The 19,481-nt window shown below is 46.4% G+C and overlaps 1 long non-coding RNA gene across 1 annotated transcript in view; it reads left to right on the forward strand.

Annotated features, from left to right (window-relative positions):
• The first annotated feature begins 10,441 nt into the window (after positions 1-10,441).
• Positions 10,442-19,481, forward strand: part of LOC125928497 (uncharacterized) — a 42,675-nt gene continuing 33,635 nt past the window's right edge. Inside the window, exon 1 of the long non-coding RNA XR_007459684.1 lies at positions 10,442-11,231. This is a non-coding gene — a long non-coding RNA (uncharacterized LOC125928497). The remainder of the gene's footprint in view (positions 11,232-19,481) is intronic.

The raw sequence follows: 19,481 nt of genomic DNA on the forward strand, positions 1-19,481 counted from the left end.
ATTTACTGGTAGAGTGGTGACAGGTTGGAGAGCTCTCTTCTGTTCTGGCCCTCAGCATGGTGACATCACCTCCTTACGTCTTAAGTTCCACAGCCCTGGGCGGGGGGCAACATGGAGGTGGCGGTGGCAGAGTTTAACTGTTGGAATAATTGAGGGAGGCAAGGCAGTCAGGTGGCCTGTTGGTGCTTACATTAAAAAAAAGAAGAAGAAGAAGGAAGGAAGGAAGGAAGAAAGAAAGAAGAGGGGTTTCTAAAATCTCTGTAGTTTCTGTAAATAGAATGCATATATATTCCCCTCTCCTGCTTGGATTGGAAGGCAAAGAATGTAGGACTGTCCAGTTCACTGGGCACTTGTGACCCCACCAAAGGGGTTCTTGGTTTGGAACCAGACAAGGTTGGCTTTGAATTCCCATTCCATTCATTTTTAGGGATGTGTTTTTTGACAATTTAGTCATCGTCGTAACCTCCCAGTTTCACACTGGGGATAATCACATAATGGCCATTAAAAACTGTCTCCAGATTCTTGGATACTTTTCCCACTGGGTGCCTATGTCTCCTCTCCTCCAATCTGGGTGAATCTTGTGACTGTTTTGGCCAACGGAATATGGCGGAAATGATGCCGAGCGGCTTCTGCGGCTAGGGTATATGAACCACCTAGCCTCTGCCTGGTATCTTGAGCCACTTATTCTGGGGAAGACAACCACCACAGAAGAGGTCCAACTACACAGGGGGGACCACGTCTACAGACCCTGTTGAGCAACCAGCTGACAGCAGCGTGAAGTAGCAGCCCTCTGTGTGAGCCATGTAGGACATCCAGTCTAGTCAAGTCCTCATGGCCACGGTGCAACTGACATCTGACCCAATGGTGTAAAAGGTCCCAAGTGCGAACTGCCCACCCACGCCCCCTGCAGATTCCTGACTCACAAAATCGTGAGCAAAATCAAATCGTTGTTTGATGTATTTAGTAGCTGACGGGCCTGAGTTTCTTCCACACTGGTTCTCTTCCCGTCTAAGGTTGTCATTGGTGACCAGGATGACTTTGGGTCCCTAGGATAATGGTTTTTGGCAGTGGCTGGAAGTCCGTGGTGAGGCCGTCCCCCTAGTGACAGCCCCGTCTTGCCGTTGTGTGTCTTGAGTTTGAGTCACTGCCTTGGGGCCAATTTGTGTAAACTGGGGGCCATGTGGGTAGACTTATAAACTGCGGTAAAACCTGGAAAGATGGATACCATCACTGAGGACTCACTGCTAATCTCAGAACTCAGTGGGCTTTTCTCACTGCCCTTGCTATGGGACATTTCCACAGAAATGATCCAGACTGCACACTGACTTGAAGCCGGCTACTTTTCTGTTTTTCCGTTCACTTACTATGTTCAAATTGGTCCTAATGTACCAGGGAGAGATTGCAACCGGGAGCACAGACGGCAAGGGGAAGCCTGTGGGCGGAGCAGTGAGGGAGAGCCCTGGAGAAAGAGGAGTCATAGGACATCAGAGCTTCGCGGACAGCCCGTCGTCCCCAAGGGGGTGCGGTGACGGTGGCCCCGGTTGACGGGAGGCCAAGCTAATTCCACGTGGCACAGATGGTGGAGGAGACTCTGAGACCTAACTGAGCATCATTTGCTTGCCAGGAACAGAAAGTCTGACACGTGCTAATTGAAGAAAGAGGGTCTCTCTAGTCAGGAGATCGGGGAACCTCAAGGCATCCGATTGCATGGAGTAGTTAAAGTAATCGCCCAGAGCTGCATAGCTAACATGTGGCCAAGTTGGAACTTGCATCCATGACCACTGTCTTGGTGTCCAGGGTTGGCTGCTTATCTGAAGCTCTGGATCTTTAAGATAAATTCTCTTGAAGAGTACAGCTTCTTCTTTTTTTTTTTTTTTAAGTTTATTTATTTTGAGAGAGAGAGAGAGAGAGCAGGAGGGAAAGAGAGAATCCCAAGCAGGCTCCGTGCTATCAGGGCAGAGCAGACTCAGGGCTTGAACTCATGAACCGTGAGATCACAACCTGAGCCCAAACCAAGAACCAGATGTTTAACTGACTGAGCCACCCAGGCGTCCCTCTTGAAGACTACAGTTGAACTAGTTGGGGCCCAGAGAGTGGTTTTGAATCCGATGTCCAGTCCTGGCTGTGACAAGTAGGACCCTTGCGGGCTCTGGGTGGGGGTGGGGGTGGGGTTAGGGAGTCGTTCTCTAAAAAGAGAATGTGAGTCGCGAGGAAATACTGAGCATTGTTGGCAAACCAGGGAGTGGTGAGGGGTCACAGCACAGAGCCGAGATGTCCCTGTGGCTCCTCTGTCCAGGTAATGCCCTCTTGCCGGAGCTGGAGCTCCCGCAAGGCTTCCCTGGCAGAGAAGTGATGTGCCAAGGACATCTGAATCTCGGGCGTTGTTGCTCTTGTCTCCATTCAAGAGACAATGGCCCTAGCCGGCCTTGTGTCCTTAAGGCAGAGTGTCCCATCCTTTCTTAACATCAGCAGAGACCTAGAATTTTAAAAAATACAGTCTCTTTTTTTGTTTGAAGCGTGGAGATTGACATCACAACATTGGAAGGGAGACCCAGTCCTACCTTTCTCGCCTCAAGGCCAGGCTCAGCTCTGCCCAGCTGCATGCTTAGCATTGGCACAGATGTCAACTTGTCCCATAGTCTCCTCCGCGGTGGACTGCATAATTTCCCGGAGGGGGCTGCCTCTCTCCTTGGTTCTCTTGACCTCAGCCAGGCTGTGTTCCTTTCAGCTGGTGTCTCGGGGAGGTGCGGGGACTTTGATAAAACACCGCACCGGACTCGGCTTCCCCAGCGAGTGAATCGAGATAAGAGGCCCCGAGAAACCAGACATTTGGATGTCAGCGTTTGTGTTTGGGAGAGAAGTTTATTTGGAGACTAGAGGAGACTCTGCTCTTTAGAAAACGACAGAGGGAAGCGTAGCCTTAGTGTGCGAGCAGCCTCCATCAGGGAGCAGGTGGCTTTCAAGGCACAGGAATGTTTCCAGATGCCACATGTGCCTTTGGAAGACAAAGGCAAGCTCCTCGAGGGGCCGGAGGCAACACGGTTGCCCCTGGGCCTGGGGAGCCGCGATCATTCCTAAAAAGACACAGAGTTCCCTTCCGTACCCCTCTGCGTGGCGCCAGCCTCAGCCAGTACTGGCAGCCACAGGAAATCCGGCAGGACTGATGTCGTAGGAGCACGGCTGTCAGGGACGATAGGGAAGGGGGCGGATCGGTCGGATGATCTTGTTTGTCCTGGTGCCGGGGTGGAAACGCATGGGCTGGGGGGTACGCGGCAGCGTCGACCTGGCTTCAGTGGATCGGCTTTATCTTCGCTAACAGGCCCCTGCTGTGTGTTTGCCAAGCGTTGTTCCCTTGGGCTAGCTCCGAGACAGGCTGCTGAGGGCGGGTGACTCATCCGTGGGCTCCGATGGGCGCTCTCTGCCCGCTTGCGGGCTGTATGTAGCCTGCGTACGTTGTGTCATGAACTTTCAGGTTGGTAAGATGCTGGGGACTCCCAGATGATGTCACCTGTCTAGTGTTAGGGCGGAAACAAGCCTCTGAGACTCCTGTCACGGTGTGGGGGACAGTAGGGATGCTTCAAGAGACTGTGCTCAGAAGCTCGATTCAATCTGCTCATCCTGCCTGGTGGGCAGAGAGAGAGAGAGAGAGAGAGAGTTAAGGGTGCCCTCTGCATTGCCCTCAGTCACCTTCCTGGGCTACGTGTGTGCATATGGATGCATGTGCACACACTTATTTGTGTGCGTGTGTACGTGTGTGCGCAGCGGTCACCTCCTTGCTGCACATGTATGTGTGTGTGCACGTGTATATGTGCGTGTGTATATACTTAGCCTGTTTCTCATTATGTTATTAAGGGAGAGTTTGGGGAGAATATGGTAATGGGTGTTCTCCTCTATGCGATGAGTCTCAGAAGTTTAGGAATGCTAAAGCAATGAGGGGAGTTAGGCATGTGGTGTGATACGAAGCGAGCTCTGGAATCCATCTGACTGGTTTGGACCTCAACTCGACTTTACATACAAGCTATGTGATGTTGCTTCAACTTCCCTGAGCACCGAGTTTCTCATTTCAAAGACCAGGTTAATCACCGTGTTTACATTGCAGGGTTATTGTGAGGCTTAACGTGAGATAATCCATGGCAAGTATTTGGCACAGTGCCTGTCCCGTTGTAAAGGATTTATAAATGTAAATTACCGCTATGATTAATCAATATCTCTAACAAGCTCTCAGTATCACATTATGGATGGGTTTCGTGTCTTTAGATCTCTGCTGAACTCATGCATACTTATGGCTTTACCAGCCTTTGGAGCAAATGCATCCCAGGTGGCTGTTCCGGGGCAGCTGGAAGCCTCTGGGTGCCACACAGCCCCTCTTCCAAGGCACTGTCTCTCATGTCAAGCTGAGCGTCTGCTGGCTTGATGTTTTCTGAGTGCCTGTCTTCCTCTCCTGGCTTCGCTCCAGCTAGGGACTGCTGGCCAAGGTGACCAGCGCAATCCTGGTCTAAACCAAAGGATTAAAGCAACTTCCCTCCAAGATAAATACATTTCCTTCCATGATTAATAAGTTCATTACCTAATTGAAGAAAACCACGCAAGTGGCAAGGGAAGCCACGGGCAAGAGTGTGTGTGCATATGGGGGTGGTGGTGGTGTGCAAATGTGTGTGTGTGTTCGTGCTTACGTGTGCATGTTGGTGACCGTGCACAAGGGTGCTTGTGGCCGTGTGCACCCTCGTGGAGCGAGGGGAAGGAACATGAAATCCATAGATCCCATACTGCTGTTCACGGAGCATCTTTGGAGTTTGGGTCTGAAGATTATAGTTGAACTCTGCCAGTTCATTCATTATTTAATCCTTTAATTGATGACCGTGGCGGATGGATGACTGCAGCACATCCTTGGCAGGGAGGCAAATCCCATTTATGTGTTTGTTACAGTTGCAGAATTTAGTGGAGAGCGGGTGATGGGAGGTCACCCGTGCTTCAGGGTTCAAAATGTTATTATAAATAACAATTAATCCACTTAGATATCTGGCTCCGCTCAACCTGGAGAATCCTACTGGATATAAAAGATTCTGGAGCAGAATGCTGGGAAGGAAATGCAGTTTTCCATCTCCTTGGCTCGCTCTCACTGGCTGGTCTTCCAAAGCGCACAAGGTTTTCCAAGACGATACACATTCAAGAATGTCGGTGCCACCTCTTAACTCTTGGTTTTTTTTGCCAGGATCATCTCTTTGGCAGTTATAACCACACATAACCGTGGGATGTTTCTTAAATTGCTACATTCAACTATTAGGATTTCTGTTATTCATCTGTTCTCTCTGTATTGTCTTCTTAAGACGATTGCAAATTCCTTGAAGGCAGAGATGATCCCTTAGCACAGGTAAAGGACAGATGCCTAATAACACAGGAAGTGAACACTGATTGAGCTCCTACTGGGAGCCAGGACCCGTGTTGAGCGCTTTCGTACACGCTCAGCAAGATTTGAATGTGGAGGGACGTGGAGAGAGAGATCCACCTGAATGCCAAAAAATGACGTAAAACAGTACCATCAAATAGCCCAGCATAACGTGACGCGATAAAAGGGGAAAATATCGGAACCGTAAAAACAATTAAAAAAAAATGCAATTTTATAAATTTAGAGAGAATGCAGTAACAACTCTGATTTATGCTTCATATTTAAATTCACAGTCTGGTTTCCACCTGTATTATGGTCTTCAAATGGTTCTGCCTAAGATTTCCATCTACTTCAATGAGCAAATCCGTGGGTTCGTCAGGTTTGGTGAGGAAAACAGAAGCTATTCTATGCATCCTGGGCACAAAGAATTTTTTTAAATATAGGCTTTTTTTTTTTTTAAGAGCAATTTTTGGTTCAAAGCAAAATTGAGCAGAAAGTACAGCGAGTTCCCACATATCCCCTGTTCCCGCCCCCACAGGCTCCCATACCCCGCACCAGAGTGGTACATTTGTTACAATTGGTGAACCTACACTGACATATCATTGTCACCCAACGTCTGCAGTTTAAATTTTTGTTTAAACTTTTATTTATTTTTGAGAAACCGAGACAGAGTATGAGCAGGGGAGGAACGGAGAGAGAGGGAGACACAGAATCCAAAGCGGGCTCCAGGCACAGAGCCCGATGCGGGGCTCGAACTCATGAACCGCGAGACCATGACCTGAGCTGAAATCGAGTCAGACGCTTAACCGACTGAGTCACCAAGGAGCCCCTAACGTCTGCAGTTTATATTAGGGTTCACTCTTGGTCTTGTACGATCTATAGGTTTTGGCAAATGTACGATAATGTGTAAACACCGCTATCGTATCGTACAGAGTAGCGTCACTGCCTAAAAAGCCCTCTGTGCTCTGGGTACAAATAATTTTAGTGTAGGATTTAGAGATTTATTTAGATGTTGGAAGACATAGGGAACTGAAGTTGGTGGTAATCCACAGTCAATGGTTTTAGCCTGGCGTATCAAAATGGGGGGTTCAAAAGAGTCCTCTGGGAAGCTTCTGGGAGTCTCCTGTCTGACCTTCTGTCCTGATTCATCTGCCTTCAGAAAATAATGGGCTTCCAAATCTCTCTTCCAACGATTGTCCTTCCTTGGGAAACTAACTCAGCACCATCTGGGGAAGGGGATTCTGGGAAATGCTTTTCTCAAGTGATGCTTAAGTCGAGAGACCTTCAAAGGGGCTAGTAAGTGCTGAGTTGACAACAATCTTTGTGTAGTTGACCTTTCCATAGCATTAAGACCCTCGTCCTCCCGGAAAGTTCACTTTCCAGAGATGTACAACCCAATGCACCGTATTTATTTATGGATCAAGCGTGTATCTTGAACCCCTGCCTCCTCTTCCCTGTCTTAGGCTCCAGGCAGGACCACCTGGAAGAAAATCTAGAGCTCAGAACACGTCTAATGCAGCCAGAAACTGAGATAATCAGTTGTATTTTATACCTTCAGGATCTTTTTTCTGACTACTTGGGCTCCATCGCTGTATATTCCAGGTCAGAAGTATTGTTTTAACCCCTGCACCATGTGTTTTTTTAGTTTAAAAAGCAACAGCATGCCTTCAGGCCAGTGTCCTTATTTTGTAGCCACCTGTCACGTGAGTCGTAATCCCGGCACCTCATAAATGGAAAGAGTGACCTGTCAAAACCGGAGGCTTCCAAAGGGCAGGGCATGCTTTTGCTGAGATTTCCGGGGGTTAATTTTGGGAGCGACACCACATCCAGCAGCAAAGGTGCCATTGGCTCAGCCTGTCCAGGGCTTCCCAGCCTTTTCTGCTTTGTCATGCGCATCGTGAGATAAAGCAGACACTTGGCTCAGCACTGCACGTAAAAGAGGGATCACTTGAATGTCATGGGCATTGTCATCGAATTGAGGTGAGTCCATCCTGTGTGAAGCCTTTCCATGACTGAAACAAAAGCAAGAGGAGCAATGAGCTTTCCAGCGTTGATTTCGTCAAGGAGGCTCAAAGTACAGGTGGCAGCATTCACGGCATTGAAGATCCTTCCTCCCTGCTGAATGGCTTCATTGTTTGGGGTCACACTTGGCAGTGAATGGGAGTCTCTGAAGATATGAAACGCCTAAGCAGACCTCCGTGGAAGATTAGTTTCTGTGGCGCACCACCGACTTCCAGGTTCACGCTGCCTTTATATTTTGCTCCTGGTGTTTCTAAAGCTGCAAATGCAAATTCGTGACTCGTTCCTGCGCTGCAAATGGTTTGAGGTCAACAGAGGCTCTCGCGAATTTGTGGCCACTTAAGTTCACTAGCCCTTGTCTCATCGAATCAAATTCAGATCATCGCTTGAAGCGTCTGAAGGCTGCTTGGCCTCCTAAAACTCCCAAAAGTTAAGAAAAGCAAAAACAACCGCTTTTTCTTTTTATTATAAAAGCAAAGCAGATTCGTTTGAGAACATCTGGGAGATAGCGACAAGCAAAACCAGAAAGCCAATTATAATGTAGTGCCCAGAGATCACCGCTAGGAAGATTTGGGTAAATATATATATATTTAAAAAAAATTTTTTTTTCTTAATGTTTTTTATTTATTTTTGAGACAGAGAGAGACAGAGCATGAGCGGGGAAGGGGCAGAGAGAGAGGGAGACACAGAATCGGAAGCAGGCTCCAGGCTCTGAGCCGTCAGCACCAGAGCCTGATGCGGGGCTCGAACTCACAGACTGTGAGATCATGACCTGAGCCGAAGTCAGATGCTCAACCGACTGAGCCACCCAGGCGCCCCTGGGTAAATATATTTTTAAGACCTCTCTTTGTTGGGGCACCTGGGTAGCTCAGCTGGTTAAGCGTCAGCTTTGACTCAGGTCATGATCTCGCAGTTTGTGGGTTCGAGCCCCGCGTCAGGCTCTGTGCTGACGGCTCAGAGCCTGGAGCCTGCTTCAGAATCTGTGTCTCCCTCTCTCTCTGCCCCCTCCCCCACTTGCACTCTGTGTCTCTCTGTCTCAAAAATGAATAAACATTAAAAAATTTTTTAAAACCCTCTTTGCTTTTATTTTCATCCTTCTTTCTATTCCAGACCCATCACTATCTGTATGTAAACACCCCTGCACATAATGTATCTTATCAGTGATTATAGATATGTAAACTGTGCACTCCTTGATAATCCGGATTTACTCAAATATTTACTTATATATCATTAGTTATTCTGTAGCATCATATCTGATGGCTGCCGCCTCCTTTTCAATGTTCTTTTTGCAACAATGTTTCATTATATTGCTTCATAGCAAAGTTTTCTCGACTCATCTATAGGAAAATCTTGTCCAGTCAAGCCAGAAAAATGCAGACGTCAGAGCAATTCGGCCAAGCTCCCGGTCGAGGGTTATTATGTATACTCTCCCACGAAGAAAGGTGTCGCCGAGCAGAGGTCAGTGTTGGTGCCGAGGGTGTGAATTGAATGGACCCTCAAAACGACTGTGTTTTGGGGAAGTAATTCAGCAGCAGGCACTTTGTCTGACTTGAGGACAAATATTAATTTCTTTTACTCTTGTTTTTCCCCAATATACCTGAGACCAGCGGATACTTAATGAATGTAGAACCATTTGTAGGCAATCATAAACTGGCAACACAATCAGCCTATTGAATACAAAGTATGTACAGGAGAGTTTGGTAGGTGTGTGAAGAGAAATAAAGACAAAAATTCTCCCACGTCACACGAGTGCCGGTACTGTGGCTAGACTAGTCACCCACTCAGTTATCGACTGCCTTCTAATTTTTTGCTAACAGCGTCCCAATATTGTTGTGGGTATTGTCATGCATACCTTGCTCAGATGAAATATTCACTTTTCCAGGCTCTCTTGCAAGGAAGGGTAACCATGTGATAGTACCCTGGCCAATGAGTTGATATGGGAATCTACGGGGACTCTGGGAATGTTTTGACTTTTTCTACTAAACGGGACTGGCTTGATTGCCTTGTTTCTTCTCTTCTCCTTCTCTTGTATTCATGCGTTGAACACAGATTTGGTGTCCGGAGCCATGGCAGCCATACTTGCATCTTGAGGAAAGAAAAAAAAATTGCTGATCTCTGGTGACATTATTGAGCCACAAAACCAAGAGAAGTAACTTCCCATCTCTGGACTTGCTATATGAAAATAATAAACTCTTACTTGTTTATGTCACTATTAAGTCAGTCAGTCTTTCTGTTTGGGTGCAGAGATCAGTCAAAAAATGCAAATGATCGACGATGTTCTTAGGGACTGTGAGAAGTTTTGTTTGGCTAGAGCAGAGGGCATATCAGGATCGAGGAACAGGAGTTCCCAGGGTTAGAGTGGGATCATAAAGAGGGCTTATATACGAAGCTTACCTGGGATACCTCGAAAGTGCTGGTGAATTTATGCTCAGTTTGGCAAACAATGGGAAATTTCTGGTGATGTAGGGGCAGAAGTCAGGAAGTATTGGGAGGCTGGGAGTAGTGGGAGAGGTGAGTTGGAGTAGAGAAAGGTAGTATACGGCCATACCACCCTCAACGTGCCCGATCTCGCCTGATCTCAGAAGCTAAGCAGGGTCGGGCCTGGTTGGTACTTGGATGGAGTGGGGAAAGGTGGGAGTTGGGGCAAGAGTCAGGAGGCTGTTGGTGCAAAGCACGTAAGGAGTAGAGGAGACCTGAACATGGTAGCTGTCTTCGTCTGCCTGGGACGCTATAACAAAACCACAGCCAGAGTGGCTTGAACACCAAAAGTTTAGTTCTCGCCGTTCTGGAGGCTGACAAGTGTCAGACTGGCCAAGGGTGTTGGCCACTTTGATTGTCGGTGAAGATCCTTCTGCCTTGTAGATGACCGTTTTCTCACTGTGCCTTGACGTGGTGGAGAGAGAGATCTCTGGGTCTCTTCCTCTTCTTACACAAACAACAGCCCTGTTGGATTGGGGCCCTGCCGTTATGACCTCATCATTCCTTTATCATCTCACAGGACCTGTCTCCAAATAAGTCACACTGGGCATTAAGGGCTTCAGTGCATGTGCTTTGAGGCGACACGGACATTCGGCCCATCACAGTGACCATGGGATGGAAGTAAGGGGTTGGCGTCTGTAGCATTGCAGGGATGAAATCTACCAGACTTAACATCGATTGATGTGGGCGAGAAGGCAAGTGGTGATCAAAGACGCTTTTGAGTGTCAGGCTTCAGTGACTGTAAGAATAGTGACATCGTGTAAAGATTTAGGAAATTTAGGAGCAAATGCAGCTTCTGGAAGAGGTGGGTTTTTAGGCCAATCAAACTGGAGGTGCTGTCAGGAGGAAATTATGTGGTGGCTTGTTACAAATTTGGGGGGAATGTTTCCTACGCGCTAGACAGCGGCCCTTTAAGTGCATGATGCCATTTAATTAGCAAACCACCGTACGGGGTAATGCTGTTATAGTCTCCTTTTTCTAGATGACGAAACGGACACTTGTGGCATTCCAGGCTGGAAAATTATAGCCCATGTTACTGAAAGAAACTCGTCAGATCAGATCACCCAAACTGCTATGGGTGGTCTTTGTGAACCACGGAAAACCCAAGTGGTTTGGAAAACTGGAGACCAACAAATGGAGTTCAGATTTCCAACCAAGAAAGAAGATGGGGTCTGCAACTGAAGAAGCTTCCAGAAAGCCTGGTGGAAGATCAAAGGGCTGGCGTGTGAGCACCTAGGAGAGGAAACCACGGACCTAACAGCCAGCGTGGGCTCACCACGAGCAAGTTCTGCGCGATTAACTTCATCCAGAATGCTGACAGCACGGCGTTTGGCAAGAGAAAGGACACGTGAGTGGAGCAGCTACTGATTAAAGAGCTTTTATTTTTAAAGGGACTGATTTAAAAGTAAATGTTAATCCGGTGGAAAGTGTCTAGTGACATGCTTTGGAGCTTTGCCCTTGCCTTATGATTTTTTTTTTCCTTTTAATCTGTGATTTGCATGAACATTTGGAAAGAGGTTTATTAAATGAATGTACAACTTGAAGCTTGCAGCCTAGTAAGCATGATGGAGATAAAAATCAATATCCCGAAGGGTGCCAATGAGAGGGTGCGGGGTCTGATTTTAACAAAATCAATACATTGGGTAAACGTGAGGTCCCAAGCACAGGTTCAACTGCTTACGGCTGGAGAGACATAGGCTGACAGCGCCATATGTGAAAAGGAGTGTTAGTTGAGAGTGAACTACGTAACACGGCTGGAAAAGAGTAAGCGTGATCTCGGTTGGCATTATGGCAAGCACAGGGGGTTCTAGAATTCACAACAAAGTCATCAGAGATATCTTTGTAAGGCATAGATTGGCTTCTAACATAGAAATATTGTTTTCTTTTCTTATTTTTGTTTTTTTAAATTTTTATCCATTTTTGAGAGAGAGATACAGAGCGTGAGTGGGGGCGGGGCAGAGAGAGAGGGAGACACAGAATCCAAAGCAGGCTCCGGGCTCCGAGCTGTCAGCACAGAGCCCGATGCGGGGCTCGAACCCACAAACTGCGAGATCGTGACCTGAGCCGAAGTCGGACGCTCAACCGACTCCGCCACCCAGGTGCCCCAAAAATATTCTTTCTTGATGGCTATCTGCTCAGTCTAAATGCCAAGGCTTAGTATGTCTATCCCGTCCCAACAACTCACATTCTATCCCACCTTCCCCCTAGTATATCTGATACATTGGTCTTACTGGAAAATTTTGTGTCCCTGGATGACACGAGGCCACTTCGTGATAATGGCTTTGCTTATTCTGGAATGAGCCTGGACTCCTGCCCTCTCAACCCTCAACTTCTTAGTTAAAAAGCTCTGTTCCTTGAGAGCGAGCACGCAGGATGGTCTCCTCACCTGCAAACTCTTCCCTAACTTTCGCTCCCATGTTCCAGCACCTCGCAGGACTTACTCTTCCCTCTACCAGGACCCTAGGGCTCTTCATCCAGAGACTCTCATGTCTCATGATTACTCAGTTACTTTCTTGTCTCCCTTGAGAGGGATGGCCAGCTTTTACGATCATCTTTGTATTTCTTGTGCCTAGTTTGGTGTGTGATGTGGGGACCATCCAAAATTTGTTGAGTGGAATCAAAGGGGGTGACATAGGTCAAGTGAAAGTCTTTGTTTTACATCTGTGGGGCACAGTGGGTTATTGTAAATACCCATTTTATAATTCTACTAGTCCTTTGCCCACTAATAACTTCATGCTGTAAGGGAACAGTGAACACCGAGACAGACGTGCGAAGGCAAGCGTGGGTGTGCTTTTAGAGGGAGACGGACCGTGGGCAGACCTACAAATTGTACGGACAAACTGAAGTTTAAGAGAACCACCAGGATAGAGAGCCCTCGAGGTGAATTTTGGAGTCAGAAGGCCATGGCTTTGAGTCCATATTCTGCCGTACTAGCTGAGTAATTCTGGGCAAAGTACTTAACCTCTCTGAGCCTCGGTTTTCCCATCTATAAAATGGGTATACCGTCCTCATAGGATGGACACGGCAGTTAACACAGAGGTATCTGGCAACCGCAATGGCACACAGTGAGCCTCAGTAGCTGGCCCTTGTCGTGTGGTGAACGGATCAGAGAGCGGATGGTCTCTGGCCAGGAGGGAGGGCTCCGGACATGTGTTCGGTGTCTTGGGGGGGAGGGATCAGTCCTGGTCTGCATGGTTCCCAAGGGGGAACCCAATGATTGAAAGCAGCAAGGACGCCAAACTGAGCTCAACTTCAGCGTCCCGAGGGTCACAGGTCACTCGAGAAGAGCTTCTAATAAAGGAGCAAGCTCCCTGTCACTGGGGGTATTTAAGCACCGGTCGCTGTTGCCTTGCTGGGGCTGCTGCAGAGAGCACTCATCCAGGACGGCAATAGTCGAACCAAGGCTTCTCTGCTAATTTGAAATGTGGCTGTCTTTAGTTTTGGGTGCTTCCAGAATAGGAACCGATGGTCTCTTGACCACAAGAAGAATAGATGTCTTTCTTCTTTTCTGACGGAGCAGTTAGAATGGGGACGGGCATGGTTTGCACACAACTTGGAGCCCCCACAAGGCCAGTCCTACCTGCAGAAGCACCCTGTGCTCTGAGGAAGGACTTTTCCTCGCTCCGTCCTTAGAACCCAGAGCAGCCCGGGCACATAAAACCTGTTGGACAAATGCATGAGTCTGTGAAGGCCAACACCACGACCCGAGCCCAGGTTTCCAGCCCTGCTTCTCTTATCAGTTTCAAGGTCCTTTCCCGGAATTTCTCTGTTAAAAATTCCTCCTGTGCTCCCGGAGCATTTAGCAATCTTTCAGGATATGTGATCATTACACCTGAGTACTGTTAGTTCTTACAAGCCAGGAGGAAGCATTCGTTTTTGGCGGATATGAGTTAAAAAAAAAAAAAAAAAGATGCCTTCTGTTTAGACCTCTTGGAAGGTCCGGGCGTGGGTTGCCGCGAACCCCAAACTACTAGTAACGTATCCTGCCTCCAGTGAATGATTTGTGTCCCTTTGGAAACAGCCTCCCATGGGAAATACTGGAAACAGAACCCTTAACTCCCCCTGCTTCCCCAAGAACAACACGAGTCAACAAATCCGGAAGCCTTGCCTCTGTCGCTTTTAAACAGTTGTTACTGAGGATCAGAGTCAGCCCGTGGTGCATGTGGCTTGATTCAAGTGGCCGCATCGGGAGAACACGGCTGCAGGAATATAGACAGCTTTCTGCTCTCCGTGCTGTCTCCTTTTGCTACTTACCACGCCATGAATCAGTAAACAGCAGCCTGTCACCCCTGGCACCAATCATCAGCTGGACAGATTCTCGTGGCCGTAATCTCATCTCTATTTCCTTGGAACTCCTGAGAGGGGAAGGCTGTCAGAGGCTTTATTCCATTACTTTTGCTGTTTTGATGCTTGGAGGGCCAGGCTGAGAAGCAGCTCGGCCCTTAAAAAAGCCAAGTTCGGGGGCGGGGAGGTGCGCCTGGGTGGCTCAGTTGGTCACGCACTGACTCTTGATTTCAGCGCAAGTCACGATCCCAATGTCGTGGGATGAGTGGGGCTCTGTGATGAGTGTGGAGCCTGCTTAAGATTCTCTCTCTCTCTCTCTCTCTCTCTCTCTCTCTCTCTTTCTCTGCCCCTCTGTTCTACCCATGCCCGTGCTCTCTCTCTCTCAACAAACAAACGAACAAACAAAGGCCAAGTGGGGCCCCTCCCTGGCCTGTTCCATGTGCCATGTCTGCGAAGGGGCGCGGAACACTGCCGCTCAGGGCTCCACAGGACACCTTCAGGTAGACAGACTAGACGACCTTTCGAATTCCATGTGGGGCTCAGCCTAGATCACCAGGCTTTTGACCAAATGGAGCTTTGAAGCTAAATCCTCAGCCCTGGGCTCCCCTGGGAATACAGTAGGGATGGGGATGAAGGCAGCCACGGTCAGTGCTGGCCAAGGTTTCCGGGTCCAGTCCCTTTACCTTTGACGTTAACCAACGTTTGTTGTCCAGCAGATGGAGGTGAGTTTACGCACAGAAGTTGGGGGTTTTGGTTTAGCCTCCAGAAGAAACTTGCATTGTGAAGAGGAGCTCTGGTTTTCATTAGCAAAACTCAAAGAGAGAGTTTGTGCCTTGATTTTGATTAGTAGGAATCTGGGCTTGGCAGGGATGGAAACTTCTGGGTTCTTGAAAAAGCTCACTTTAAAATCGGCAGTCTTCTGGTGTAAAATGCCTTTAGTATTTGGACCACGGCATGATTTAGTATTAACAGATTCCAATTTCACTTTATTGTCCTGTTTTTGTTTAGTTTTGTGTTTGTTTTTGTTCTTGATTTTTTTTTTTCCCGTTCAGCGATGACGTTCCTAGAAATACATAGTAGGTGGGTTCAAGCAGTGGGAGTCTGGGTTCTACTCCTGAAACCAAGAATACATTGTATGTTAAACATTGTATTTAAATTTGCATTTAAATAAATAAATTTTTAAAAGGGGAAAGTTTTTAAGTGGGTGACTCCAGCTGGGACAGATATGGAAACTAAGGGGGATGTTCTCCCTGGAGGATGACATTATGAGGCAAAGCTGAGGCATTCCAGAATGGAAGGAAGAGGCAGTTGCCACAGAAACTGAAATGTTGTACAAGCAAGCAAGCCTTGAGAGCCTTCAGATTTGGAGAAGTACAGAGAGAAGGGTATAGTGTGCCCCTGGGTTTAGGGAAGGATACGAGGCCACAGATTTTGACGGAAGGGAGCTGCTGCTAAGCCCCCTTCAGGGAAATTTACGGCACCACGTATGCAGGGCTGGGGAGGGAAAGGAAGGAATCCTGCACAAACTGTTGAGAGAAATAAGCTTTACTGGGTGAACCTTAAAAGAAAGGTCTTGAGGAAGGATGTGGTAGGTTGGTCCTTTATTCACTTTCCAAGAGGTATTTTGTCGGGATAGGGCCAATCTGGGGTCTTGATGAGACGCTTCCTTCAAATGAGTATTACCTTTGTAGGTGCTGGGCTTTGGACACCTGGCATGGCTGACTGACTGGCATGTTTCCATCACAGGTGAACCCCATGGGATTTTCTGGCTCCTCCTTCACATTTTTCTGGTTTGTTGGTGTTGTTTTGATCAAACTAATACGAGCTCCTTACGGATGATTGGTGGTAACAGCCTGGATATAGATTCGATGAGATGTTGGGTTCAGGAAACATTACATCTGCTTGGGAATTGATGTTAAGATTGTAAGTTAATGGTTGCATTTGGTTTGGAGAGTAAGTGATTTTTCTCAATATTCTGGAAATGGGCCCCACGTGATTATATTTGTTTCCTTATGATTCCCTGAGATTCTGGAAAGTTTAGACATTCAAGAGGTTGGGATACCACATTGTGAAGGTGTTTAATGTTCCCATGGGAAATTTCTCAGTCTGTGGAAAAGAAACCCAGGCCCCAAATGCAGTTCCTTTGGCTGGGGTTGAGTGGACCCAGAAGGAAAGGAAAGAAAAGAGATAACTATGTGACGTTACAGTGAGACTTTAATTGCTCTGAATTGACGTGAATGAATGAAGGAAGAAAGATGAACATAAATGGGTTTTTACATATTGAATTAGTTTTGCTTTTCTGGAATCATGCTAGTTTAACCCAATTTAGTTTTCCATAATATTCTCGTATTATCCTTTTTAACTTGTACTCTATCTTTACTTATGTCATTTAAAAAATTTCTTCTATTATTTCTTTGTGACTTCTCTCTTTCTGCCTCATTAGAAATTTGTGTATCTTATTGATCTTTCCTTTTTTCTTTTTTTAACTTTTTAAAATGTTTATTTATTTATTTTTGAGAGACAGAGACAGAGCACGAGTGGGGGAGGGGTAGAGAGAGAGAGGGAGACACAGAATGCAAAGCAGGCTCCAGGCTCTGAGCTGTCAGCACAGAGCCCGATGCGGGGCTTGAACCTACAATCAGTGAGATCATGACCTGAGCTGAAGTTGGACGCTTAACCGACTGAGCCACCCAGGCACCCCTTTATTGATATTTTCACACAATCAACTCTTGGATTTGTTCATTCCTTCTACTTGTCTATGTTTTCTGTTGCATTAATGTCTGTCCTTTCTTCCTTTGTGTTTGTTATCCCTTTCTTCTCCTTTATTTAGATGTGTATTCTTATCTGCCAACCCCCTACTCCACCCAAGTTCTTAAGTTGGAAGTTTAACTCGCTAATTTTTAGCCTTGCCTTTTTGATGTCAGAATTTGAATATAAATTCTTTCTACCTACTCCTTTATCTGTATGCCACAAGTTTTGATAGATGGTATTTTCATTTTATTTAATTATAAATATTTAAACATTTCTATTATGATTTCTATGCTGATTCATGAGTTATGGAGAAACATGTTTTTAAAATTTCCGATTTATTATTATTTTAAGTTAATTCAAAAATTGATTTCTATCTCAATTGTACTGTAGCAAAAGAATATAGATAGTATGCAAATACGGTTTACAGGATACCCAATTCTTAAAAATACTTTGAGGGTTGTTTGTGGGCTGGTACATATTTATTTTTTGGTAAATATTCCGTGTGTTCTAGAGAACAATGTTCATCCTTTCAGTCTAGCTTGTGAAATGTGCTGTTAACATCTTTGTATCCCTTTCACTTAGGGTGTGGCCCTTGGATCCTCTGGTAAATGCAGGATTCTTAGGTTCCCCTTCTTTGCTTTGCGTGGACACTGAGATGCTCTTATGCCCTTAGGAGTGGTTGCTCATTTCCAAAATTCTAGATTCTTGGAATCAACATTTTCCCAAGGCAATTCAACTCTAGTGTTTGCTTGGAAGTCTGATGTTACAGAACAACTTCTTCTCCTTCTCCTTCTCCTTCTCCTTCTCCTTCTCCTTCTCCTTCTTCTCCTTCTCCTTCTCCTTCTCCTTCTCCTTTTCCTTCTCCTTTTCCTCCTCCTCCTCCTCCTCCTCCTCCTCCTTCTTCTTCTTGCCCTTGGGGATTTTCCTTATTTTCTTGTGAGCTCAGCAATGCACTTACTTTTATTGTAATTCTTCCAACATCTGACTAGCTTGGTGGTAAAAGGCTGTTTCAGAGTATCTTGGCACACCAGATTGCCAGAGGCAGAATTCTCTAGATATCCTTTACTGATAAAATAGGTAGGACTCATTCCTTCTGTCCCTTCTCGCCTTTCCATCAGGTCTGGAGTAAGACATAGTCCCCAGGAATAGCCAGTGATCTGGCATCTTCTTGATGAGAAGGGGAAAGAGCTCTTTCCCTCCAACCCCGATTTTCATTGTGTGATGAGTTTTTCTTCCATCACAGCTGGAAGTATTGGTCTGAAATTTCATATCCTTTTGGTCACACCACATGCCCCTTGCTTGTTCATGCAGGGAGGTGTTAAGGAGGAGTTTCAAAGAGGAGCATCATAGTGGTAATGCCAGCATACTTAGAGGGAAGTGGAGGGAGAGAGCAGGAAGGAGACAATGGAATGGGGAAAGGAGACTAAAAATAGGTCTTGGCTTGGACATAAGTTGCATGCTTGTAAGTGAGAGCCCATTGGCATAATTGTATATTCTGGGCCCCTAGATTTTCAGAAAGGGTCTCTTTCATAATTTATTACTAGTAACCTAAACAGAAAAGTAACAAAGGATTTCTTGCCTACTGTGTTTATGGTCTGATTTGGGGGATCGGGGCTTGAACACATAAGCACTTCCGTTAAGTGCTCACAATTTAGTTTGTTGGACGGGCTGTGAAGAGCACTCAGAAAAATACATGGCAGTATATGCTCCCTGCTGGAGTACACTTTTAAAATAGGACCAGGGTTCATTTGAGGCAAGTTCAATGCGAACCAGAGGAGTCAGATAAGTCTGCCTAGAGGAATCAAGACAGGAATTGGCTTTGATTCAGAGGGGCAAGAGAAAGACAGCAACCAGCTCTCTGCAGAGAGGATGTGCGTGTCTGTCTTCCCCGTGCCTGATGTAGGTCTTATGGAGCAGATTGCCCACACGGCATAGAATGACAGCCTAATATTGCTGACTTAAGAGAGCCACAACTTGGTCATTTTTCAAATGAGAAAGCGGAGATTCGTGGTACAAGCTCACAGCCCTCCAGGGTTTCTGACCCTCCCATAATTATACTACTAGTTCTCGGTTGGTCAGTAGTGACTTCGGACCATAATTGGAGTATGACTAATGCACGGAAATGCATAGGCTCTGCATGGACAGTAATTACATAAGAAACAGTTATTGATTTTACTTTTTCTGTAACTTAGAACGATCGAACTCCATGAAATACCTGCAATAAATAATGAGTCGGTATTTGCAAATGCTTAGACCTCTTTAGAGCAAGGTGCTATCTTAGTATAAAGAAAAAGACCCTTATTGCCAAGCCCGGTACCTGTGAGGCGGGAGGTTATCAATTAGCTGGAAAAAAAAATTCCTAGAACAAAAGTTGATTTGATGATCTATCACACCAAAGAGAGAAAGAGGTAATAATTACAGATTATTTAGCCTGGAAAAAAGAGGGGAGGCTCCATGGATCCTCAGAGAGAGAGGACTCTTGATTTTCATGTTGTTTTGGACGATAGTTTTTTACCCAGATTTGCGAAGTGGGATATGGTATGTTGAGCCACTTCTGGGCGAG

This window comes from Panthera uncia, chromosome E3, assembly GCF_023721935.1.
Source record: "Panthera uncia isolate 11264 chromosome E3, Puncia_PCG_1.0, whole genome shotgun sequence".
Lineage (NCBI taxonomy): Eukaryota > Metazoa > Chordata > Mammalia > Carnivora > Felidae > Panthera > Panthera uncia.